The sequence below is a fragment of the Trichomycterus rosablanca genome, chromosome 14, assembly GCF_030014385.1.
Source record: "Trichomycterus rosablanca isolate fTriRos1 chromosome 14, fTriRos1.hap1, whole genome shotgun sequence".
NCBI classification, from domain to species: domain Eukaryota; kingdom Metazoa; phylum Chordata; class Actinopteri; order Siluriformes; family Trichomycteridae; genus Trichomycterus; species Trichomycterus rosablanca.
In genome coordinates this window covers 32,702,721-32,728,645 of record NC_086001.1, presented here as the reverse complement: position 1 = coordinate 32,728,645, position 25,925 = coordinate 32,702,721, and the positions used below count along the sequence as shown (strand labels likewise).

The 25,925-nt window shown below is 40.2% G+C and overlaps 14 non-coding genes across 14 annotated transcripts; 2 read left to right on the top strand and 12 right to left on the bottom strand.

The window, feature by feature from the left end:
* On the top strand, nucleotides 1-74 carry trnai-aau (transfer RNA isoleucine (anticodon AAU)). The gene has a single exon. It is a non-coding gene; the product is annotated as a tRNA-Ile (tRNA).
* Nucleotides 75-3,904: 3,830 nt separating this feature from the next.
* On the bottom strand, nucleotides 3,905-3,976 carry trnaq-uug (transfer RNA glutamine (anticodon UUG)). The gene has a single exon. It is a non-coding gene; the product is annotated as a tRNA-Gln (tRNA).
* A 234-nt stretch (nucleotides 3,977-4,210) lies between these two features.
* On the top strand, nucleotides 4,211-4,284 carry trnan-guu (transfer RNA asparagine (anticodon GUU)). Its single transcript has one exon. It is a non-coding gene; the product is annotated as a tRNA-Asn (tRNA).
* A 216-nt stretch (nucleotides 4,285-4,500) lies between these two features.
* Nucleotides 4,501-4,573, bottom strand: trnak-cuu (transfer RNA lysine (anticodon CUU)). The gene has a single exon. It is a non-coding gene; the product is annotated as a tRNA-Lys (tRNA).
* Nucleotides 4,574-11,966: 7,393 nt separating this feature from the next.
* On the bottom strand, nucleotides 11,967-12,040 carry trnaa-ugc (transfer RNA alanine (anticodon UGC)). The gene has a single exon. It is a non-coding gene; the product is annotated as a tRNA-Ala (tRNA).
* A 96-nt stretch (nucleotides 12,041-12,136) lies between these two features.
* trnaa-cgc (transfer RNA alanine (anticodon CGC)) lies at nucleotides 12,137-12,208 on the bottom strand. Its single transcript has one exon. It is a non-coding gene; the product is annotated as a tRNA-Ala (tRNA).
* Nucleotides 12,209-13,024: 816 nt separating this feature from the next.
* Nucleotides 13,025-13,096, bottom strand: trnaa-ugc (transfer RNA alanine (anticodon UGC)). The gene has a single exon. It is a non-coding gene; the product is annotated as a tRNA-Ala (tRNA).
* Nucleotides 13,097-13,858: 762 nt separating this feature from the next.
* Nucleotides 13,859-13,930, bottom strand: trnaa-cgc (transfer RNA alanine (anticodon CGC)). Its single transcript has one exon. It is a non-coding gene; the product is annotated as a tRNA-Ala (tRNA).
* A 601-nt stretch (nucleotides 13,931-14,531) lies between these two features.
* On the bottom strand, nucleotides 14,532-14,603 carry trnaa-cgc (transfer RNA alanine (anticodon CGC)). Its single transcript has one exon. It is a non-coding gene; the product is annotated as a tRNA-Ala (tRNA).
* Nucleotides 14,604-17,160: 2,557 nt separating this feature from the next.
* Nucleotides 17,161-17,232, bottom strand: trnat-cgu (transfer RNA threonine (anticodon CGU)). Its single transcript has one exon. It is a non-coding gene; the product is annotated as a tRNA-Thr (tRNA).
* A 186-nt stretch (nucleotides 17,233-17,418) lies between these two features.
* On the bottom strand, nucleotides 17,419-17,490 carry trnaa-ugc (transfer RNA alanine (anticodon UGC)). The gene has a single exon. It is a non-coding gene; the product is annotated as a tRNA-Ala (tRNA).
* Nucleotides 17,491-18,252: 762 nt separating this feature from the next.
* Nucleotides 18,253-18,324, bottom strand: trnaa-ugc (transfer RNA alanine (anticodon UGC)). The gene has a single exon. It is a non-coding gene; the product is annotated as a tRNA-Ala (tRNA).
* Nucleotides 18,325-18,419: 95 nt separating this feature from the next.
* Nucleotides 18,420-18,496, bottom strand: trnaa-cgc (transfer RNA alanine (anticodon CGC)). The gene is given in 2 exon segments: nucleotides 18,420-18,455; nucleotides 18,461-18,496. It is a non-coding gene; the product is annotated as a tRNA-Ala (tRNA).
* A 2,907-nt stretch (nucleotides 18,497-21,403) lies between these two features.
* On the bottom strand, nucleotides 21,404-21,475 carry trnat-cgu (transfer RNA threonine (anticodon CGU)). The gene has a single exon. It is a non-coding gene; the product is annotated as a tRNA-Thr (tRNA).
* Nucleotides 21,476-25,925: the final 4,450 nt, after the last annotated feature.

The following is a 25,925-nucleotide window of genomic DNA, read 5'->3' as shown; positions in this document are numbered from 1 at the left end:
GGCTGGTTAGCTCAGTTGGTTAGAGCGTGGTGCTAATAATGCCAAGGTCGCGGGTTCGATCCCCGTATGGGCCACACCCACTTTTGGACTTAAACTAACAAACAAGTGATCCTTCTCTAACTACCAGATCCTATTAACCTGGGCTTCAGACGTTGTCTCTGACAAGTGTGAGATCTTTTTACTGCCCCTCTCATTCAGGTCAGAAACATGCCATTATTTCAATTTACCAAACTTAATTGCCCTTCTGTAAAAGTTAGCAAGTCATGTGACTCATGTGTACTGTCCAATGAAACATCTCTGCGTGTGTCTCTGTGGCGCAATTGGTTAGTGCGTTCGGCTGTTAACTGAAAGGTTGGTGGCTCGAGCCCACCCAGGGACGAGTGCCTTTTATTGCACAACCTGCCTGTTGATGAAACGGATATGAGACACAACAACAATGTGTAGTCTCACAGAATAGTGGAAATAAGTAACTGAAAACATTCAGTAAACAACAGTCCTACAAGCACAAATATCCACCTGATAAGTCACTGGAGACCGGCTGTCCAAAGTGGAAGAACGTCCTTTTGGTTTCAGTAGATGTTAAATGAAGATACTCGTCCAACATGGGGCTCGAACCCACGACCCTGAGATTAAGAGTCTCATGCTCTACCGACTGAGCTAGCCGGGCTTAAGCAGCATGTAAGAACAGACAGCTCATCGGTCAGACCATCAGAGAGATGTAGGTTTAATTCACTAACATCACGACCAGATTAAGAACTAATTCACAGTTTACAAACAAACACAATTCAGAATAAACAACAGAAACAGACACAGACTTACTGTCACTTATAAACTACTACCTTGACTTGTGTTGAGTTATGAGATTTGCAGTATGATGTTGTTTGGTGTTTGTTAGTGATGAATAGAAGGCTGGTCTATAGAATTTACAATTAATGCCAACTTCAGTGGTTATACAGTTTAAAAAAGTTTTATAAGATAGGCTGTCCTAAAATGACACATTACACATCCCTAAATGCAGTGGCGGCTGGCCAATACGGGGTGCAGGGGCACCGCCCCCCTTAAAATTATTAAGATGTTAAAATAAGTAAATTACATACTGCAAAATAATTATGAAATTAATTAGTCTGTTTGTCTAATTGTCTAATTAACTGTTTATCTAATGGTCATGATAGCATTTTTGAAATAAATAAATATTTGTATTTAATTGTTTACATCGTGCACACGTCCCATGCGCGGGGCGCCGGTCTAACGAGTGTCTATGTACGTGCATAAACTTTTGGCAAGCACGTGGTCTGAGGCTGCTCTTTAATTGGTTGTTTTCAATTTTCCACAGGGCGCAGCTCTCTGCGCCCCGTATCAACCCACTCTTATTAGAAGTGTGTCACTATTGGCTTATTTTTTTTAAACGCCGTGTGATTGGACAATCCCCGAGTCCACTCATTAACTGATCAATCAGCTGCGGTTCATCAGCTTGGTTCACGTTTAACAGTTAGTTGCAGATGAAGTTAGTTGTAAGATGAAGGTTACAGGATTACAGGAGGTTACAGGATTGCTGTTAGAAGGCACAATGAAGAGGTGACAAAAAATCGGCACATCCTGTCTAGATTAATAGACTGTGTGAAATTTTGTGGAGCCTTTGAGCTGGCCTTGCGTGGCCATGATGAAAGTAAGAGCTCAGATAATCCCGGAATTTTTCGTGGGTTGGTGGATTTTGTTGCTTCTCTTGATGGAGTGCTGAGAGAGCACATTGAGAATGCCACTGTGTTTAAGGGAACTTCAAAAACTGTGCAGAATGAGCTACTGGACTGTGTGTTGTCTGTTCTGAAGGAACATATAATCAAAGAAGCCCAGGGCAGCGATTTTCTTTCAATCCAGGCAGATAAGACCATGGATATTGCCACGCAGTGCCAGCTTGTTCTTGTACTACGCTATATTGATGCTAAAAACAATGTGCAGGAAAGATTTTTTGAGTTCATCCCTTTGCAGTCGGCCACTGCTGATTCCATTGCTACAGCCCTAAAAGAACGTCTTGCAACTATCCTTCCTGAGGATCAAAAGGGTAAGCTCATCTGCCAGGCATATGATGGAGCCAGCGTGATGAGGGGTGCCACTGCAAGTGTTCAGAAGAAGATACAAGACATGTACCCAAATGCACACTACATCCACTGCTACGCACATCAGCTCAATCTGATAACGCAGCAGGCTACTTCTCACATAACCAAAGTGAGAATTTTTTTTTTCTTGGTGGATTTGCCAGCTTTTTTTCCAGATCACCCAAGCGCACAAGTATTCTTGATAAAGTTGTGGCGCACAGACTACCAGCATCCAGCAATATCAGATGGAACTTTCACAGCCGGACCATCAATACTGTGTTTGAACACAGAGAGGACCTCATTCGCTGTTTTGAAAGCATACGAGACTCTGGTGACTTTGACCCCGTTACTGTCAGAGAGGCAGGTGCGTTTGCCATGCTACTGGAGGATCAGGATTTTAAGTTCTTTCTGCAGCTTTTCCACCATATCATGCCTCATGTGGACCTCCTCTATTCCAAACTCCAGAAGAAGGTCATAGATTCAGTTTATATCAAGGAGAGCATTCAGCAGTTCCAGCAGGACATTCAAAAGATCAGGTAATGGTTGTGCATTTTCCTCCTTTGTTTATTAGTATTATTGTTATTATTATTGTTATTATAATTTTTTTCCTTTGCAGAAATTCTCTCCATTCCATGGTTGGACAAAGCAGTGAAGGTAGCGGTCAGCCAGTAAAGAAGCGTCTGACACTCAGTGTAGAAGACCATGAAAGGATTGCTGCAGAGGTGAGATGTGGAAGTCACAGTCCAATTAGATTAGATTTGTTTAGAGCTGTTTCTATGCTATGCATGAATGATCAGTGTATGTTGGTGTAATGCTTGTCAGCAATATATGTTATTATTCTTGCTGTACTGCAATATATGGGTAATATGGAATAAAACAAATTCTCATAACATTTGGTTCCTGAATTTTCTATAAACCTGTCCCACAAAAATTCTGTTCCAAAAATGCTTTAACACATTTTGTCTTGAAAATGGCAGCAAACTCATTTCTATGACTTGATCTATGACTAAATTTCAACAGTGATAGAAAAATAACTATTTAGATGTGAAATAAATAAATTATGATCACTTCATAATTTTCATGTTTATCCTTCTCTAGGTCTGTGATATCATACTGGGACACACCAGTGAGCGCTTTTCCTTCACAAACCACCTTGTTAGTGCCACACTCTTGCAGGGGGACAGGTTTGAACAATACAAGACAGCATTTCCTGAAGATGCACTGAGCAACACCTTAAAAGCCTATCCAGTGCTCAATCAAGGTAAGCTGAAGACAGAGCTTAGTCTTATCTACAGCAAGGAAGAGTTCAAAGCCTGTTGTGGTGCTGTGGGCCTATTCCAGATGTTTATGGAAAATAATCTTGAAGAAGTATTTTCAGAGACTGTCACTCTCCTGAAGATCCTCATCACCACACCCATGACCACAGCAGAAGCTGAAAGGTGCTTGTCAACCTTGAAAATAATTAAAACTTTTCTGAGAAACTCTATGACCCAGGACAGGCTGAATGCATTGGCCATGTTGTCAATGGAGAAGAGACTAGTGACTGAGATTACTGACTTTAACCATAATGTCATTGAGAAATTTGCAAGACAGAAGGAAAGGAGGGCAAAATTCATGTTCAAATAGTGCTATTTTTAAAGGCTAGTTTTTTTATTGTTTTGTTTTTAATTTGTTGTTTTGTTTGCACCCCCTCAAATTTTTTAGCACCAGCCGCCACTGCTTTTGGTGTTACAATTGGGCATAGAACAGTCACATGTGGAACACTATTCTCTACTCAGCATTGATAACAGTGTTTTTACCTAAATAAAACCAGGTTCCACCGAGATTTGAACTCGGATCACTGGATTCAAAGTCCAGACTGCTAACCATTACACCATGGAACCACACAGTGAGGTCTTACTTAAACCCAAAAGTGAATAATTAGTCATTTAAGAGCAAGTTGGCTGTTAGATGGCGCTGTAAACAATGATTTGCAAACAATGAGGTCGTTTTAATGCCCCTCTCATTCAGGTCAGACACATGTGATCATTTTAATTTACCAAACTTAATTGCCCTGCTGTAAAAGTTAGCAATTCATGTGACCCGTGTGTACCGTCCACTGAAACAGCTGTGCCTGCGTCTCTGTGGCGCAATCGGTTAGCGCGTTCGGCTGTTAACCGGAAGGTTGGTGGTTCGAGCCCACCCAGGGACGAGTGTCTTTTATTGCACAACCTGCCTGTTGATCAAACGGCTATGAGACACAACAATAATGTGTAGCTCCACAGAATAGTGGAAATAAGTAACTGATAAACATCCAGTAAACAACAGTCCTACAAGCACAAATATCCACCTGATAAGTCACCGGAGACCAGCTGTCCAAAGCGGAAGAACGTACTTTTGGTTTCAGTAGATGTTAAATGAAGATACTCGCCCAACATGGGGCTCGAACCCACGACCCTGAGATTAAGAATCTCATGCTCTACCGACTGAGCTAGCCGGGCTTAAGCAGCAGGACAGAACAGACAGCTCATCGGTCAGACCATCAGAGAGATGTAGGTTTAATTCACTAACATCACGACCAGATTAAGAACTAATTCACAGTTTACAAACAAACAAAATTCACCTCTCTCATCTTTCTAAGTAGGAGAACTTGCACAATCAGTGGCTGACTAAATACTTTTTGACCCCATTGTATATGGCCAAGGGGATACACTGTAAACCCTAACATTGTATGTACTTAAAAAATTAAGTTGAAATTACTTAATTTCTTACATAAAGTGGACATCACTTAGTCTTGATAAGTAGTTTCTACTTTCTCTTCGAATGATCATGTGTACTTAATGTTTTAAGAAAAATTAACTCAATAATCCAAGTTTTAGCTTTCTTGTCTGTCACGTGAACACAGAGTTCTAGAACATTTCCAAATGTCGGGGATTGATTCCAAGAAAACTGTTCATGTTGGAGATGTGAAGACATGTTGGCTGATGGAGATATAAATTTTCCTCACTTCATTTCACATTTTTAGTAAGTATTCCCTTTTAAACTTGTATTTTGGTTCATTTTCTGAGTTCATATTCAAAAACTGATCGGCTAAGCATTAACATACAGTTTTAAAAAGATAGCTAGCTAGCCAGAGAGCTGTTGGAGCTAAATTAGCTGCAGTGTTAAAATAGCTAGCTAGTTTTCTGTCTTTTGCTGAGGTTTGACTGAACTGGTTAAGGTTTCTCAACCAAATGTATTTTATGTATTGCTTTATTTGCTAGCTCGGTTAGCTATTAATATTTTACTGGCCAATATTTATCAGGTTAGCTTGAATAGTGGTGTTTTGGAAACATAATTTTACATGCAGTTAATTAAATCTATAGCGCTCGCGATTACTTGAGAAATGTAATTCATTTTTCTGAGTCGGTTTGTTCGTGTTTGTCCGTTTAATAAACTGTGTGCTCGGTTCCATCTAATTCAACCGATTCATCCGAGTGATTCATATGTCGCCTCACTCCCAAGTTTAGACGCACTATACCAAGTTGAAGTCTCACGCACAGAGAAAAGTAAGCTTGTATTTATTTAACATGACTGCTAGACATTATCTGTAGAAATGCGTTGGTCCAGTCATTTTAATCAAGTTTTAACGACAAGCAAGACGTGTCTCATTCAAAAACGCATTCTAGCCAGCGGGTTAGAATCTCGACGACCCGTTAATCTTAACTGGTGTTGCAGTTACATTTTGGAGCTAAGTTCCATTTTAATTGGTACATCAGTTATATTCGGGTGCCTTTTTAAACTATTCTTGTGTAGTCTGCTTTATGATATTACGAGATTTCCATGTGGATTTATAGCAAGGCAGTTTAAACAACTAGCTAATTCATGTTTGTCTATCTTGTAGTTTATCATTCAACACTGAAATGTGAATTTACTGAACCTTGCACTGTGGCCGATTTTTTTAATGTGTGATTACTACAATTTTATTGCAGACTTGGATGTCATGTTTTTTTTTCTCCGGTCAACTTAATTCATACGTGTACATCCATTTCTGCCATTTAGGACTGTAACACATTTTAAAAAAGTTGGGATGGGGCAGTTTAGGGCTAGTAATGAGGTAAAATAAATAATGATATGATTTGAAACAGGTGATGCGAACAGGTGACTGTAATCATAATTTGGAATCTTTTAATTATGTTAATGCACTGTAGAGGGTAAACTTAAACTGGCAATTATCTGCCTATCTTTGCTTTGTGAAGGACTAGACCTTTCCTGGATGTTGCTTTTGTACCAAATCATGATTAGTCACGTCTTTCAAATCACCTCATTAGTAAATTTTTACCTTTTTACTAGCTCTAAATGGCCCGGTGTCAACTTTTTTTTTTTTTTTTTTTTTTTTTTTAAATATGTTGCATGCCTGAATGTCAAAAATTCATGTATATTTATGAATAAAATTATGTTGGCCAGAGAAAACATACAATTTCATTCTGTTTGCAATAATAGAAGTCAAATTACATTTTAGAAAGCTTTCTTTTTTATTTGCATTTTCCACACTTTGTAACTTAATGCATTGTGTTTGAATGACTGAAGTGTAATGTTTTGACATTTTTTAGGATGCTGATGAAGAGCAGATGTTCAGCAGTATTGCTACTGGGATCCTCATAGTGGCGTGTGATGAAGGAGGGCACCTGCTTGTTTCTACACACACTGTCTATTTTATCAGCTCCACTTACCATATAAAAGCACTTTGTAGTTCTACAATTATTGACTGTAGTCCATCTGTTTCTCTACATGCTTTTTTTATACTTTCATACTGCTTTCACTCTGTTCTTCAATGGTCAGGACCACTACAGAGCAGGTATTATTTGGGTGGTGGATTATTCTCAGCACTGCAGTGACACTGACATGGTGGTGGTGTGTTAGTGTGTGTTGTGCTGGTATGAGTGGGTCAGACACAGCAGCACTGCTGAAGTTTTAAAATGCCGTGTCCACTCACTGTCCACTCCATTAGACACAACAACACTTAGTTGGTCCACCTTGTAGATGTAAAGTCAGAGATGATCGCTCATCTATTGCTGCTGTTTGAGTCGGTCATCTTCTAGACCTTCATCAGCGGTCACAGGACGCTGCCCATGGGGCACTGTTGGCTGGATGTTTTTGGTTGGTGGACTATTCTCAGTCCAGCAGTGACAGTGAGGTGTTTAAAAACTCCAGCAGCGCTGCTGTGTCTGACTCACTCATACCAGCACAACACACACTAACACACCACCATCATGTCAGTGTCACTGCAGTGCTGAGATTGATCCACCACCCAAATAATACCTGCTCTGTAGTGGTCCTGGGAGTCCTGACCATTGAAGAACTGCATGACAGGGGGCTAACAAAGCATGCAGAGAAACAGATGGACTATTCACCAGAATTGATTTGTTTTCCACTTTAAAGTTTGAAGTTTAAGTATAGTGTGCAATCAAGCAAATGTTTTTAAGATTTATATTTGCATAACTTGGAGCTTTGTGAGTTGCTGTCAAAATGTTGTCACTTTTTTTACACAGTTTTGTGAAATTGTTTTGTGCTGCTTTTTTCCAATAAATAAGATTTGATACCATTGATTTGATGTCATTTGGATTTTTTTGCAGTTGTAATATCAGTGCCTTCTTAATTTAGAATATTTTGGGTATAAAGCCAGTATAATATGCATATTTTGATGAGTGACAACAACTTTATCATTGCAATAAACTTAAACAAGCAAGTTAGATCAGTTGTGCAATAGTTAATTTGACTTAAAAAGTTAAGTTACAGGTGCAGTACATTTTGAGTGTCAGGTACTTATGATATGTCTGTTGAACTTAAAGACATGAGTTTGTTCAACTCAATACAGTATTACACATTACTTAAAAAACTGAGTTTCGAAAACTTAATTCATTTGAGGCAACGAATTGCCTCAAATTATTTGAGTAAACTCAACTTATTAGGGTTTACAGTGTACCAGGGACATTATGTGCAGCGTAGATATTTATTTATACGCACACCTTTATGGCTCAAACAATGTGTGCATTGCTTTTCTGTTTAATACATGGTACTGGAATGCACCATACGGCAATTGATTTCACAACATACAGAGGTAGAAGTTCCTGCTGGTAATGTCCTGCTAACAGATAACAGACTGATATATCAGATGTCTTGTAATGCTGATGTATTCGCAAATCAGAGCTGTTTTGAGCTTATATTAGGTCGCATACAAACATGTGTAAACAGGTATGGCACTTCTGTGTAATACATATGCAGCAGGCCAACATTTTTGGACTAAACTCATTAAAGATTTGTAATATTTAAATCTGTGAATAAAATGCATGAGTGCAAAAAGGTGATAATGCCAATTGGTCTGGTTTACCATTGATGCAGGGGCGCATATTGGGACTTTAGAGACAATAGAGTGCAGAAATATAGGGTGTGTGCTGTGTGTGACTGTTAAGCTGCTAAAATTTGGTATCAAGCAAGAACAGAGAAAAATTCTACTTAGAAAAAATGCACTAATTAGTGTCCTTGGTTTCTCAATTTCATATAGAAATTAATAAAGAAATTCTGTAGTTAGTCCGAGATCTCTAACAAGTGTGACAGGAAATTTTATACTTTATTAGTTATTTGCATTAAACTCATAAGTTATTTGCTTATTTATTGCTTTCTTAGATCAATAGACCACTGAAGTCGTGCATCATTCTGTAGTCCTCGTTATGCCCATATTTGGAAACCTGGGTCTAAGCGCGATTTCCAATGGGAAAAATTAACAGGGTTTTCAGAAAATCAACTGTAACGCATCCTGTGCTAAATAAACATGTTCAGAACCCATTACGTTTTGTCCCGTGTACATTTTTCTCCTGTACATCACAAGTTCAAGATCACAAATTCAAAGTTCAGAGTTTGGTCAGACCATAACAAGGCTTAGTTTCCCACCACCTTTGTGGCACATGTAATCTAGCCATATTGAGACTTTCCAGCCTGTAGTGGAATTACTTAGGAAAAGGTAACTCACAGGTTTGCTGGGATAAACGTTGGGGGTGGGCTGAACAGTGTGTTATCTGCAATCATTTGCATGACAAGAGGACAGATAGCGCTCTAATGGTTGTGTAGAAGGAGGGGTTTGTCCTCAGAATCTCAGATTTTCAGTCAAGCTAGTGCTAAACCACCAGCGTATTCACACAGGAAAGACACCGTATAACTGCACGGAGTGTGGAAAGAGTTTTACTCAAAGTAGTGCCCTTAAAGTACACCAGCGTGTTCACACAGGAGAGAAGCCGTATCACTGCTCAGAGAGTGGAAAGATTTTGCTCATGAAAAGAATCTCAAACGGCATCAGCGTATTCACATAGAAAAACTACATCACTGTTAAGAGTGTGGGAAGTATTTTATTGCATATTATGTTCTCCAACAACACCAGCGCATTCACACAGGAGAGAAGTCATATCACCGTTCCTTGTCTGAGGAGAACTTTAGTGAAAGGAATATTCTTTAAGTACACCACACCAGCGCATTCACATAAGAGGATGACCCATATTGATGCTTATAGTGCGGATGAAATTTGACTGGAAGCAGCATTTTTAATAGACACCAGTACGGTCACACAGAAGTTACTGTGACTGAAGTCGTCTTGAAAAACACCAGCGCATTCAGAGGAGAAAATAAAATTATACTCCACTACTGCATGTACAGAAAAAGCTACAGTGGAGTCAAAAAGTATTTAGTCAGCCACTGATTGTGCAAGTTCTCCTACTTAGAAAGATGAGAGAGGTCTGTAATTTTCATCATAGGTACACTTCAACTATAAGAGACAAAATGAGAAAAAAAAATCCAGGAAATCACATTGTAGGATTTTTAAAGAATTTATTTGTAAATTATGGTGGAAAATAAGTATTTGGTCACCCACAAACAAGCAAGATTTCTGGCTCTCACACACCTGTAACTTCTTCTTTAAGAAGCTCTTCTGTCCTCCACTCGTTACCTGTATTAATGGCACCTGTTTGACCTCATTATCTGTATAAAAGACACCTGTCCACAGCCTCAAACAGTCAGACTCCAAACTCAACCATGGCCAAGACCAAAGAGCTGTCGAAGGACACCAGGAAGAAAACTGTAGACCTGCACCAGGCTGGGAAGAGTGAATCTACAATAGGCAAGCAGGTTGGTGTGAATAAATCAACTGTGGGAGCAATTGTAAGAAAATGGAAGACATACAAGACCATTGATAATCTCCCTTGTGGTCAAGATCTCATCCCGTGGGGTCAAAATGATCATGAGAACGGTGAGCAAAAATCCCAGAACTACACGGAGGGACCTGATGAATGACCTGCAGAGAGCTGGGACCAAAGTAACAAAGGCTACCATCAGTAAACACACTACGCCGAGAGGGACTCAAATCCTGCAGTGCCAGGCGTGTCTCCCTGCTTAAGCCAGTACATGTCCAGGCCCGTCTGAAGTTTGCCAGAGAGCTTATGGATGATCCAGAAGAGGATTGGGAGAATATCATGTGGTCAGATGAAACCAAAATGGAACTTTTTGGTAAAAATTCAACTCGTCGTATTTGGAGGAAGAAGAAGAACCCAAGAACACCATACCTACTGTGAAGCATGGGGGTGGAAACGTCATGCTTTGGGGCTGTTTTTCTGCAAAGGGGACAGGACGACTGATCCGTGTTAAGGGAAGAATGAACGGGGCCATGTATCATGAGATTTTAAGCCAAAACCTCCTTCCATCAGTGAGAGCATTGAAGATGGAACGTGGCTGGGTCTTCCAGCATGACAATGATCCCAAACACACCGCTCGGGCAATGAAGGAGTGGCTCCATAAAAAGCATTTCAAGGTCCTGGAGTGGCCTAGCCAGTCTCCAGACCTCAACCCCATAGAAAATTTGTGGATTTCGTGTTGCCCAGCGACAGCCCCAAAACATCACTGCTCTAGAGGAGATCTGCATGGAGGAATGGGCCAAAATACCAGCTACAGTGTGTGCAAACCTGGTGAAGACTTACAGGAAACGTTTGACCTCTGTCATTGCCAACAAAGGTTATGTTACAAAGTATTGAGTTGAACTTTTGTTATTGACCAAATACTTATTTTCCACCATAATTTACAAATAAATTCTTTAAAAATCCTACAGTGTGATTCCCTGGATGTTTTTTTTCTCATTTTGTCTCTCATAGTTGAAGTGTACCTATGATGAAAAGTACAGACCTCTCTCATCTTTCTAAGTAGGAGAACATGCACAATCAGTGGCTGACTAAATACTTTTTGACCCCACTGTATTTATATAGGTTTTTTGTGTGTTCTCTAATCCCAGCTCCCTAACCATTAACTTAGCTTCGAGCTATCTCACCATTAAAATTCAACTAAGTTTAGGCATAGGCTCACATTTCTCACGCAGACACAGACTATATAAGCCTGCTTATATACCTAATAAATTGGAAGACTTATTATAAGTGTTTTCTCATATTCAGTAAACGACACTGGAGTAGAAGATCTGAGCAGCAAGATTTTCTTCAAAAGAACTTGATGTTCTAACAGGGTCTGAAACAACTACCCGGATATTTAAATGGCTTAATCTAAGCTACAATCCCTGTGTAGCAGTAAGATGCTGCTGTGGAATTACAGCTTTGATGTATTAAGTTCTCTTGTGCTGTCCTATAGCCGTTGATCTTTCAGTCAGGTGAAGTTTACAAAAGAAAAAAACTTGTGATTGGGTCTTTAATGGCCAAGTGTATGTTTCAAGGAGCATTTTGTCTGTGACATTAAAAACAAAGCACGAATAAGACACACTCTGTGAATGAGCTGTGAGATTTGGTTTACGAGAGCGACGCCTTAGCCCATGGCCATGGCAGCACAGCAAAGAAAGGTCACACACTGAAATATGTCCCTGTGCAAAAGTAACAACTGGATGCAGGGGATTGAACCCTGGACCTCATACATGCAAAGCATGCACTCTACCACTGAGCTACATCCCCTTTTGTAACATGGCAGGATTGCTGTGGCTCGATAGCGCTATTGTAGAGAATAAGACCGACAGGCAAGACATGATCCCTAATTAAAAAGCTACTGAATGGAGATGCTGGGGCTTGAACCCAGGACCTTATACATGCGAAGCACACGCTCTACCACTGAGCTACATCCCCTACTTGTGCTTTTAGGGTAAACCTCCAACAGGTACGAGAGTCTTTGCAAAAAGAGAAGCAGAAAGAGGAGCAAGAATCTCTAACCTCTATCAAGTGAGGGATTGCAGATTTAACAGCACACTTGCATAGTCTTCTGTGGTAGCGGTTAAGAACTGGCTCTCTGAACCGGTTGGCTACAAAAGACATTAAACACTCGGTTAACAAGCTCCATCATGTCATGCAAGCCAATAGAAAGTCCAATCCAAAATTCATCTAACTCCTGTACCTTTGCTCAGTCAGCTGGGTGAAGTTTAAAACAGGCTTGTGATTGAGTCTGACTAAGTACCTGGATATTTCAAGGGATTGTGACACTCTGGAGCTCATACAGGCACGGCATGCAGTACCTCTAAGCTGCCATCCCTATGTAGAGGAAATGTGCTGGTGTGGAAGCACAGCATTAATGTGGTAAATAAGACCTGCAAGGGAAAATAGGAAATGAGTTGTATTTCTTAAATTAGCCTAGGGGGAATGTGAACTAGAGCATATTGGTCATGTTTTAAAACGAGAGCATGCATGTTAAAGGCACGAACAGGGTTTGAATCCGTGATCTTCGGTTTACGAGACCGACGCCTCACCACTTGGCCATCGCGCCTCTCTAGGTAGCTGGCAGAAAGTTGAAAAAACGTTCTGTGTGAAAGTAACAACTGGAAGCTGAGCACATTCTTAAAGTTCAAGAGTAACAAGCAGAACGCCAGCTTGATAGTGACCGTTCTTAAAGCCATAGGCTTTAGAAACACACTTGAAGATTTTTTCTAGCAGAGTGAAACATCAAGCTACTGGAGATGCAGGGGATTGAACCCTGGGCCTCATACATGCAAAGCATGCGCTCTACCACTGAGCTACATCCCCCGGAACTGGCGCCAATGCAACAGGTACAGGACTCTTTGCAAAAACAAAAAGAGACCCATGACCAGGTATCTTTAGCCTCTAGCAGGCAGGGGATTGAAAATTTAAAGGCACACTTGCAGAGTAATCTGTGGTAGCTGTTAAGAATTGGCTCTGCAAGCAAGTTGGCTCCAAAAACCATTAAACACTCAGTTAACAAGCTGCACCGTGTCAATAAAACAAATGGAAAAGCTGGCCAAAAATGATCAAACCCCTGGCCCTTTTGCCCAATTAGTTAGGTAAAGATTAAAACTGATTTGTGAATGGGTCTGGAACAACTACCCGTATATTTGAACAGTTTAATCTAAGCTACAATCCCTGTGTAGCAGTAAGATGCTGCTGTGGAATTACAGCTTTGATGTGTTAGGTAAGTTCTCTTGTGCTGTCCTATAGCCGTTGATCTTTTTAGCCAGGTGAAGTTTACAAAAGAAAACACTTGTGATTGGGTCTTTAACGGCCAAGTGTATGTTTTAAGGAGCGTTTTGTCTGTAACTTCAAAAACAAAGCACGAATAAGACACACTCTGGGAATGAGCCATGAGCTTTGGTTTCCTAGAGCGACGCCTTAGCCCATGGCCATGGCAGCACAGCAAAGAAAGGTCATACACTGAAAAATGTTCCTGTGCACGAGTAAGCACTGGAATGTGTGCTTGAAAGTGCTCATTCTTAAAGCTATCGGGTGTGGAAGCAAACTTGAAGTTTGTTTCAAGTGAGTGAAACAACAAGCTGGAGATGCAGGGGATTGAACCCTGGATCTCATACATGCGAAGCATGCGCTCTACCACTGAGCTACATCACCCGGAAGAGATGCCAATGCAACAGGTACAGGACTCTTTGCAAAAACAAAAAGAGACCCATGACCAGGTATCTCTAGCCTCTAGCAGGCAGGGGATTGAAAATTTAAAGGCACACTTGCAGAGTAATCTGTGGTAGCTGTTAAGAATTGGCTCTGCAAGGCAGTTGGCTCCAAAACACATTAAACACTCAATTAACAAGCTGCACCGTGTCAATAAAGCAAATGGAAAAGCTAACCAAAAATGACCAAACCCCTGGCCCTTTTGCCCAATTAGTTAGGTAAAGATTAAAACTGATTTGTGAATGGGTCTGGAACAACTACCCGAACTGAAAAATGTCCCTGTGCACGAGTAAGCACTGGAATGTGTGCTTGAAAGTGCTAATTCTTAAAGCTATCTGGTGTGGAAGCAAACTTGAAGTTTGTTTCAAGTGAGTGAAACAACAAGCTGGAGATGCAGGGGATTGAACCCTGGACCTCATACATGCGCTCTACCACTGAGCTACATCCCCTTTTCTGATACAGCTGGATTGCTGTGGCTCTATAGCTCTATTGTAGAGAATAAGAACGCCAGGTAAGACATGGTCCCTAATTAAAAGCTTCTGAATGGAGATGCTGGGGATTGAACCCAGGACCTCATACATGCGAAGCACGCTCTCTACCACTGAGCTACATCCCCGACTCATGCTTCCCAGGGTAAACCTCCAGTGGTGTATAAAGTACCTGAAGGCCATTTGAGTAAAAGTACAAGTATCTTACCAGAAATTTACTTAGATAGAAGAAAAAGTCACCTTTTAAAATATTACTTGAGTAAAAGTCTAAAAGTATCTGATGTTTAATGTACTTAAGTATTAAAAGTAATTTGATATTAAATGTACTTAAGTATTAAAAGTAGAAGTAAAAGTAAATGCTGTTAGTATAAACTGAAGCGGTCATTTAGAAAAATATAAGATTGTTCTTTTAAACCTGTAAACCAACTTAACAAGCTTTTTTCTTTCTTCCATCTGAACATGATCTGTGCAAATTTGTGATTATAATCAGCTGTTCACATCACCTATTTGAAATCACGTCATTATTTAGTTGTTTTTTAACCTTATTATGAGGACTAAATTGCCCTGTTCCAACTTTTTTTAGAATGTGTTGTAGCTTAAAATGCATGTATGTGTATGTTAAGAATGAAGTTGACCAGACAAAACATGAAATATTTTGGGTTCATAAAAGATGGAATAAGAGTCGATGTAAATGTAAAAAACACTGCATCTATTTTATTTGCATTTTCTATACTGTTCCATTTTTTTTATTTGGATAGTACATTCAAGTTATAGATACTGTATATATCCCAATAACCTAAAACAACTGAATTTTGGCAGAACTAATTTAAAAGCAAAACTCAAGCAAGTTTAACTACATGTGTGGCACTTTTAACCCTTTAATGATCTGCTCAACCATTAGTATAATGTAAATAGCTGGATAAAATAAGCTGTATTTAAATAATCTTTTTTGGGCTGTATCTACTCCCTGATTGGCGTGTGTTAAACGTAAAAAACATTGGTATTCTTACTTTAAGAAAACACCATTTCTAACTTATGTGTCAACCTGAAGCAGCAGCTGAAAAATCATCCATAAAACTTTGAAAGTTGAGTTCTTGTTGAGAGCATTAAAGGGTTAAAGACGTGCTGCATGTTCCTCAGCACCATGAATGTTTCCTCTGTCAGTGTGTAATGATGTAAGGTACCCTGACACATTACCAACATGGACTGTAGTGTAAACACTCACCTGTTGTATTCTGGCACTGCTCACACTCACCAGTGGGGTCCTAAAAGAGTACTATTGGAAAACTCCTTAGCTTTACTTACCTGGGTGAGTCCATCCTCTGAAGAAGGGGAGGGGTGAAGAACCTGTAAAAGAGAAGAAATGTTAGATAAGCATATGCTGTAAATATTGGAAATGTTGTTACTGAATGGGTTTGAGTATTGTTTGTAACTCATAACATTTTGCCATATTTGATGCTCTGTGAACTAGATATTTATTTTGTTATATATTTTGTCTTTACCTGTATGAGGTATGGTATGATGCAGGGGAGGAGCTACCTGTTTAAATACAGCTCTGGAAAAGGTGTAGGGGGTTCTTTTTTTTGGAGATGGGCTAAAAGCTATGCTAGGCCTGTGACTTGTAAACATCAATGAATGTGACTTAAGTGACTTTGCAGTCACAAGTCTGTTTCCTCTGGTGGTAGAGGTTGAGTTTTCTATTGTTTTTTTTCATAGCGCGCTTGTAAATATTTTGATTGTTGTGGCCAAAAATGAAGGTGACGGGAAAAAAAGAACAACTTCTGTGCTCCTGCTAATTCTTTCAGTGCTTTCAACCATTCACCCTACATTACCCATAAAGAGTGCCCTTTTCTACTTGTTTTGTGGTAGTCTGGGAACACGCTTTATCACACAGTGTAATACAGAAGTAATCTGAGGAAATATTTGTCTGTAGGTGAGTTTTTAAAAATGATGGGACACATCATGTCTGCACTGAATTAATTACAAGCTAATTTAGTGAAACGTTTTATTTGTGGTTCGGAAATGTAGTGGAGTAAAAGTGAAAGTTGCCGAATTTTTTTATACTCCAGTAAAGTACAGATACTCCAAAAAACTACTTAAGTACTGTAACGAAGTATTATTACTTCGTTACTATACACCACTGTAAACCTCCAACGGGTACGAGAGTCTTTGCAAAAAGAGAGGCAGAACCAGGAGCAGGAATCTCTAGCCTCTGTCAAGTGAGGGATTGCAGATTTAACAGCACACTTACACAGTCTTCTGTGGTAGCGGTTAAGAACTGGCTCTCTGAACCGGTTGGCTCCAAAAGACATTAAACACTCGGTTAACAAGCTCCATCATGTCATGCAAGCCAATAGAAAGTCCCATCCAAAATTCATCTAACTCCTGTACCTTTGCTCAGTCAGCTGGGTGAAGTTTAAAACGGGCTTGTGATTGAGTCTGACTAAGTACCTGGATATTTCAAGGGATTGTGACACTCTGGAGCTCATACAGGCACGACATGCAGTACCTATAAGCTGCCTTCCCTATGTAGAGGAAATGTTCTGGTGTGGAAGCACAGCATTAATGTGGTAAATAAGACCTGCAAGGGAAACTAGGAAAAGAGTTGTGATTCTTAAATTAGCCTAGGGGGAATGTGAACTAGAGCATATTGGTCATGTTTTAAAATGAGAACATGCATAGTAAAGGCACGAACGGGGATCGAACCCGTGATCTTTGGTTTACGAGACCAACGCCTTACCACTTGGCCATCGCACCTCTCCAGGTAACTGGCAGAAAGTTGAAAAAACATTCTTCTGCAAAAGTAACAACTGGAAGCTGAGCACATTCTTAAAGTTCAAGAGTAACAAGCAGAACGCCAGCTTGATAGTGACCGTTCTTAAAGCCATAGGCTTTAGAAACACACTTGAAGATTTTTTCTAGCAGAGTGAAACATCAAGCTACTGGAGATGCAGGGGATTGAACCCTGGGCCTCATACATGCAAAGCATGCGCTCTACCACTGAGCTACATCCCCCGGAACTGGCGCCAATGCAACAGGTACAGGACTCTTTGCAAAAACAAAAAGAGACCCATGACCAGGTATCTTTAGCCTCTAGCAGGCAGGGGATTGAAAATTTAAAGGCACAATTGCAGAGTAATCTGTGGTAGCTGTTAAGAATAGGCTCTGCAAGCAAGTTGGCTCCAAAAACCATTAAACACTCAGTTAACAAGCTGCACCGTGTCAATAAAGCAAATGGAAAAGCTGGCCAAAAATGATCAAACCCCTGGCCCTTTTGCCCAATTAGTTAGGTAAAGATTAAAACTGATTTGTGAATGGGTCTGGATCAACTACCCGTATATTTGAACAGTTTAATCTAAGCTACAATCCCTGTGTAGCAGTAAGATGCTGCTGTGGAATTACAGCTTTGATGTGTTAGGTAAGTTCTCTTGTGCTGTCCTATAGCCGTTGATCTTTTTAGCCAGGTGAAGTTTACAAAAGAAAACACTTGTGATTGGGTCTTTAACGGCCAAGTGTATGTTTTAAGGAGCGTTTTGTCTGTAACTTCAAAAACAAAGCACGAATAAGACACACTCTGGGAATGAGCCGTGAGCTTTGGTTTCCTAGAGCGACGCCTTAGCCCAAGGCCATGGCAGCACAGCAAAGAAAGGTCACACACTGAAAAATGTCCCTGTGCACGAGTAAGCACTGGAATGTGTGCTTGAAAGTGCTCATTCTTAAAGCTATCGGGTGTGGAAGCAAACTTGAAGTTTGTTTCAAGTGAGTGAAACAACAAGCTGGAGATGCAGGGGATTGAACCCTGGACCTCATACATGCAAAGCATGCACTCTGCCACTGAGCTACATCCCCTTTTCTGATACAGCTGGATTGCTGTGGCTCTATAGCTCTATTGTAGAGAATAAGAACGCCAGGTAAGACATGGTCCCTAATTAAAAGCTTCTGAATGGAGATGCTGGGGATTGAACCCAGGACCTCACACTGTACATGCGAAGCACGCTCTCTACCACTGAGCTACATCCCCGACTCGTGCTTCCCAGGGTAAACCTCCAGTGGTGTATAAAGTACCTGAAGGCCATACTTGAGTAAAAGTACAAGTATCTTACCAGAAATTTACTTAGATAGAAGAAAAAGTCACCTTTTAAAATATTACTTGAGTAAAAGTCTAAAAGTATCTGATGTTTAATGTACTTAAGTATTAAAAGTAATTTGATATTAAATTTACTTAAGTATTAAAAGTAGAAGTAAAAGTAAATGCTGTTAGTATAAACTGAAGCGGTCATTTAGAAAAATATAAGATTGTTCTTTTAAGCCTGTAAACCACCTTAACAAGCTTTTTTCTTCCTTCCATCTGAACATGATCTGTGCCAATTTGTGATTATAATCAGCTGTTCACATCACCTATTTGAAATCACGTCATTATTTAGTTGTTTTTAACCTTATTACGAGGACTAATTTGCCCGTTCCAACTTTTTTTAGAATGTGTTGTAGCTTAAAATGCATGTATGTGTATGTTAAGAATGAAGTTGACCAGACAAAACATGAAATATTTTGGGTTCATATAAGATGGAATAAGAGTCGATGTAAATGTAAAAAACACTGCATCTATTTTATTTTCATTTTCTATACTGTTCCATTTTTTTTATTTGGGTAGTACATTCAAGTTATAGATACTGTATATATCCCAATAACCTAAAACAACTGAATTTTGGCAGAATTAATTTAAAAGCAAAACTCAAGCAAGTTTAACTACATGTGTGGCACTTTTAACCCTTTAATGATCTGTTCAACCATTAGTATAATCTAAATAGCTGGGTAAAATAAGCTGTATTTAAATAATCTTTTTTGGGCTGTATCTACTCCCTGATTGGCGTGTGTTAAACATAAAAAACATTGGTATTCTTACTTTAAGAAAACACCATTTCTAACTTATGTGTCAACCTGAAGCAGCAGCTGAGAAATCATCCATAAAATTTTGAAAGTTGAGTTCTTGTTGAGACCATTAAAGGGTTAAAGACGTGCATGTTCCTCAGCACCATGAATGTTTCCTCTGTCAGTGTGTAATGATGTAAGGTACCCTGACACATTACCAACATGGACTGTAGTGTAAACACTCACCTGTTGTATTCTGGCACTGCTCACACTCACCAGTGGGGTCCTAAAAGAGTACTATTGGAAAACTCCTTAGCTTTACTTACCTGGGTGAGTCCATCCTCTGTAGAAGGGGAGGGGTGAAGAACCTGTAAAAGAGAAGAAATGTTAGATAAGCATATGCTGTAAATATTGGAAATGTTGTTGCTGAATGGTTTTGAGTATTGTTTGTAACTCATAACATTTTGCCATATTTGATGCTCTGTGAACTAGATATTTATTTTGTTATATATTTTGTCTTTACCTGTATGAGGTATGGTATGATCCAGGGGAGGAGCTACCTGTTTAAATACAGCTCTGAAAAAGGGGTAAGGGGTTCTTTTTTCTGGAGAAGGGCTAAAAGCTATGCTAGACCTGTGACTTGTAAACATCAATGAATGTGACTTAAGTGACTTTGCAGTCACAAGTCTGTTTCCTCTGGTGGTAGAGGTTGAGATTTCTATTTTTTTTTCATAGCGCGCTTGTAAATATTTTGATTGTTGTGGCCAAAAATGAAGGTGACGGGGAAAAAGAACAACTTCTGTGCTTCTGCTAATTCTTTTCAGTGCTTTCAACCATTCGCCCTACATTACCCATAAAGAGTGCCCTTTTCTACTTGTGGTAGTCTGGGAACACGCCTTTATCACACAGTGTATTACAGAAGTTATCTGAGGAAATATTTGTCTGTAGGTGAGTTTTTAAAAATGATGGGACACATCATGTCTGCACTGAATTAATTACAAACTAATGTAGTGAAACGTTTTATTTGTGGTTCGAATGTAATCGGTAGCTAAATATCTGAACAATGTTAATGCTAATAATAATAATAAAAACAATGGTGCTGTGGCTTTACTTTGTTAATCATTCCTAACTTACATCAGTGTGTTAGACGGGGAGATTCTGAAATGACGATTATTCCGTATCTTTGAGTGAACGATGCGCTTTTAGAAAACTTTTGCATCTGCGCATTAATGTGTTTAACCGCTGATGTAATTTACAAGCACAGATTCGCCAAACCTGCTGCAGTCTGTCACACATCTCACATTGTTTAGCTAAAAAATTCTTGTCATTTTATTTTGTAGTAACGAGTAACGAATTCGCATACAGCAAATGTATCGGAGTAAAAGTACACAATTTCTTTAGGAAATGTAGTGGAGTAAAAGTGAAAGTTGCCGAATTTTTTTATACTCCAGTAAAGTACAGATACTCCAAAAAACTACTTAAGTACTGTAACGAAGTACTTCGTTACTATACACCACTGTAAACCTCCAACAGGTACGAGAGTCTTTGCAAAAAGAGAAGCAGAACCAGGAGCAGGAATCTCTAGCCTCTGTCAAGTGAGGGATTGCAGATTTAACAGCACACTTGCATAGTCTTCTGTGGTAGCGGTTAAGAACTGGCTCTCTCAACCGGTTGGCTCCAAAAGACATTAAACACTCGGTTAACAAGCTCCATCATGTCATGCAAGCCAATAGAAAGTCCCATCCAAAATTCATCTAACTCCTGTACCTTTGCTCAGTCAGCTGGGTGAGGTTTAAAACAAGCTTGTGATTGAGTCTGACTAAGTACCTGGATATTTCAAGGGATTGTGACACTGGAGCTCATACAGGCACGGCATGCAGTACCTCTAAGCTGCCATCCCTATGTAGAGGAAATGTGCTGGTGTGGAAGCACAGTATTAATGTGGTAAATAAGACCTGCAAGGGAAATTAGGAAATGAGTTGTATTTCTTAAATTAGCCTAGAGGGAATGTGAACTAGAGCATATTGGTCATGTTTTAAAATGAGAGCATGCATGTTAAAGGCACGAACGGGGATCGAACCCGTGATCTTCGGTTTACGAGACCGACGCCTTACCACTTGGCCATCGCGCCTTTCTAGGTAGCTGGCAAAAAGTTGAAAAAACGTTCTTGTGCAAAAGTAACAACTGGAAGCTGAGCACCTTCTTAAAGTTCAAGAGTAACAAGCAGAACGCCAGCTTGATAGTGACCGTTCTTAAAGTCATCGGCTTTAGAAAAACACTTGACCATCGTTTTTAACCTGCTTTCACCCTTGTCTGTTTTAATCTTTACCTAACTAATTGGGCAAAAGGGCCAGGGGTTTGGTCACTTTTGGCCAGCCTTCTCTGGCCTTCTCTAACTAGCAGGTACTATTGACCTCACTTGTTGGTTAGTTTAAGTCCAAAAGTGGGTGTGGCCCATATTGGGATCGAACCCGCGACCTTGGCGTTATTAGCACCACGCTCTAACCAACTGAGCTAACCGGCCTGTGTACAAAGGGCAGGGCATATACCCACATACACGATTCTACACTGACAGCCCTTCAGTTATGGAGCTGCCACACAGAAACGATGGAGAGCTTTACTGTTGTTGAGCAGAACAGATCTTCGTGTGAGATGACTGAGGTTCATGTATTTTTCTTTTAAGAATAAATAAAAGCTGATGCTTTTAACCTCATACTTTCCTAATACTTTTATTCTACACGCTCTACATTTCTTTTAGTCCTCTGCCATGTGCAGTGCAAGAATTTACTAAATTACACAGCAGTTCTCTTTTTTATTGACACAATTTTATTGATAAAATTGATTGTAAGCATTTATAAAGATGATGCCACGTTCATTAGGTGAAATGAAGCCAGAATTAAAGATGGCAGAAGAACAGGGTGGTATTCTTACTTTCAGTGATTAAATTACTCAGGTTAGAAAGTCCTGATACACAGAACATGCTCACCTGACTCTCAGCCATGCTAGCTTTAATCATTAAAGTGGGTGTGACCCTGATTCTGAATCATTCTCGTACCCACCTGATTCCTGCTGATTTAGACGCATTAAACTGGTGTTACAGAGCCGAGAACCGAACCCCTCCCCTCCCGGAGTATAGTGGTGATGATAATTCACCTCGCTCTCGACTGTTCCTTCTCTCTCAGTCAGGTTCTGAATGGCGCTGATCCACGCCCGTCTACCTGCCTCACAGTCGGCCTGGAACGTACAGCTCCTGTACACACACGGTGATAGATACAGATTATATAGGATGCAGACAGATAGACAGATTGAGTAGATAGATAAACAGATAGATAGACAGACATTCAGACAGACAGATGGATAGACAGATAGATAAATAGTCTGTCTATCTACCTGTCTGTCTGTCTATTGATCATCTGTCTGTCTGTCTATCTCTGATGATTATAGATCTGGTCTTACCTTGTGGGCGTGACCACACGGAAGCAGAAGCTTCGCCCGGCGTCCTCACAGCTCTGGACCGAACAGCGCTGCAGGTCTTCCGCCAGTACCGTGAAGTCACGCTGGGGGAATAGAACATAAAACCTTCTTATTTATACAGTCAATGATATAAACGCCGGTGAAATCGTCCCAGACTTAAACATGACGGGGCGGTGTGGGACACAGCCCGGCACAGAAGTCGACCTCTGCTGTGATGCGCCCAAAAGATGAGGGTGCATTATGGGTCCAGGAGAGAGCTGATTTAGATCATGTAAAGTCATGTGACCTACCTTAAACCTCTTCTTGTAGAGAAGCTGATTGTTGTGTATGATGAACCACCACCTGCAGAGATCAAACGCATCGTTTATATATATATAATATTGAGTGTATAAATATAATATTGAGTGTGTATATACAGGGGTTGGACAAAATAACTGAAACACCTGTCATTTTAGTGTGGGAGGTTTCATGGCTAAATTGGACCAGTCTGGTGGCCAATCTTCATTAATTGCACATTGCACCAGTAAGAGCAGAGTGTGAAGGTTCAATTAGCAGGGTAAGAGCACAGTTTTGCTCAAAATATTGCAATGCACACAACATTATGGGTGACATACCAGAGTTCAAAAGAGGACAAATTGTTGGTGCACGTCTTGCTGGCGCATCTGTGACCAAGACAGCAAGTCTTTGTGATGTATCAAGAGCCACGGTATCCAGGGTAATGTCAGCATACCACCAAGAAGGACAAACCACATCCAACAGGATTAACTGTGGACGCAAGAGGAAGCTGTCTGAAAGGGATGTTCGGGTGCTAACCCGGATTGTATCCAAAAAACATAAAACCACGGCTGCCCAAATCACGGCAGAATTAAATGTGCACCTCAACTCTCCTGTTTCCACCAGAACTGTCCGTCGGGAGCTCCACAGGGTCAATATACACGGCCGGGCTGCTATAGCCAAACCTTTGGTCACTCGTGCCAATGCCAAACGTCGGGTGGAGTTTGCATGTTCTCCCCATGTCCTGGGGGTAACGGAGTACCCTAGGTATAAGTGTGTTTGTTTACGTTTGTCTGGCAACCTGTCCAGAGTGGTTTGTTAATTCCACCCAGTGAATCACACCCCATACCATGACACACCCTGGTACTGACACCTCATACATGTGTATGACGTGTGATTGTGTACTGATGTGTGTGTGTATTACATGTGTGTATAAGGTGTGTGTATGATGTGTGTACAACCCACCAACACACTCACCAGCTTCACCCCACTCACCATGGATGAGGTTACACAGCTCCTCTCATCCAGCAATCCCACTACATGCACACTTGACCCTATACCATCCACCATCCTCAAAGACCTCTTGCAGGACCTAATCCCCTTCATCACACCCATCATCAACAACTCCCTGACATCAGGTGTTGTCCCTACTGCTTTTAAGAAGGCTCAGGTCATTCCCCTTCTTAAGAAACCTACACTAGACACTACAGACATTAACAACTACAGACCTGTCTCACTCCTCTCTTTTCTATCCAAAATTCTTGAACGTGCTGTCTATAACCAACTATCTGCCTTTCTTACTCAGAATGACCTCCACGATCCGTACCAGTCTGGCTTCAAGGCAGCGCATTCTACGGAAACAGCACTGGTAGCTGTTACTGAGAAGCTTTTTGCAGCCAAAGCAGCCAAACTGTCATCTGTTCTTATTCTTCTTGACCTTTCTGCAGCCTTCGACACAGTGAATCACGGCATTCTCATGACCACTCTCTCCAACCTTGGAGTAACAGGTTCAGCATGGCCTTCGGGGTCTAATCAAACCCCGCTCTGTACCACGCAACCTCCGAGCCTCTAGTCTAGCTCGACTTGAGCCTCCATCCAGGACTAAAGGAAGACAAGCATCAAGGCTGTTCTCTGTTCTAGCGCCCAAATTGTGGAACGAACTTCCTCTGTCTGTCCGAACAGAGTCTCTTGCTGTCTTTAAAAAAACGATTAAAAACACACCTTTTTACTAAACACTTAGGCTGATTTGTACTTATTTACTAACACTTTATTCCATTCTTTTCCATTTAAAAAAAAAAAAAAAAAAAAAAAAAAAAAAAAGGCACTTTGGTTCTAACAGGTTTTAGCAGAGTTGTGTTCTTCGACTGTTGTCTATCTAAACTTAAAGAATGAAATGTTCACTGTGGAAGCACTTCTGTAAGTCGCTCTGGATAAGAGCGTCTGCTAAATGCTGAAAATGTAAATGTAAATGTAAATATTACGTGTGTACAAGATGTGTGTGTGTTTGTGTGTGTGTGTGTATTTAGAAACTGAATATTGTAAATGATATTTTACTAACAGTAATGGAGAGAGAAATTTTGACTGTATTAGAGCTGCTGCTACAACAACATAATGAAAAGCTCGACCTACTCAGGTCCATCACAAATGCACTTGGAAAAAATAATCCAAAACAAATTGAGGATTTCACTGCTCCACTTGCTAACCTCTAGACTAGTAAGTGCTTTCTACTTTAAACTGTTTTTTTTATGTGTTATGTATGTACTTTGTTATAGTTCCTTTAAAAGATGCACTTTGACAATTTACTTAATCCTGGTGTGTTCTTAAGTGGCCCTCTACTATGTTTAAGAGCAGAGAAAAAACCCTAAATGATCTATTTTTTAACTTAAAACTTCTTGACTTTTATTCGTGAGCACAACATTAGAAAATTATTGTGTGTGTGGTGTAAAGTATGTGAATACGTTTGGTTACAGTATGTATACTGACTGTGTTGCAGTAACAGGTAGAGGTGCAGTATAAGGGTGTCAGTATGTTGGGTGTGCAGTATAGTGCAGTGAATGTGCAGTATGAATTACATTTGGGTTCATTAGGGATGATCAGGATTATATTCAGAGATCTTAGAACCTCATCACATTCATGCACGTGTCTTTCTTTTACAGATTAAGTGTTTTGGTTTTTGTGGAGGTACGACTGGAAAGGAAACTGTAACAAACGACCTGGTAAATCATCATGGGTAAGTTTTTATAAATTAATATTTAAACTGAATTCACTCATTAAGTCTCCTTTCCTACAGCCGAGACGAACTTGAGACCACACCCAACGGAAGGTGACGAAGA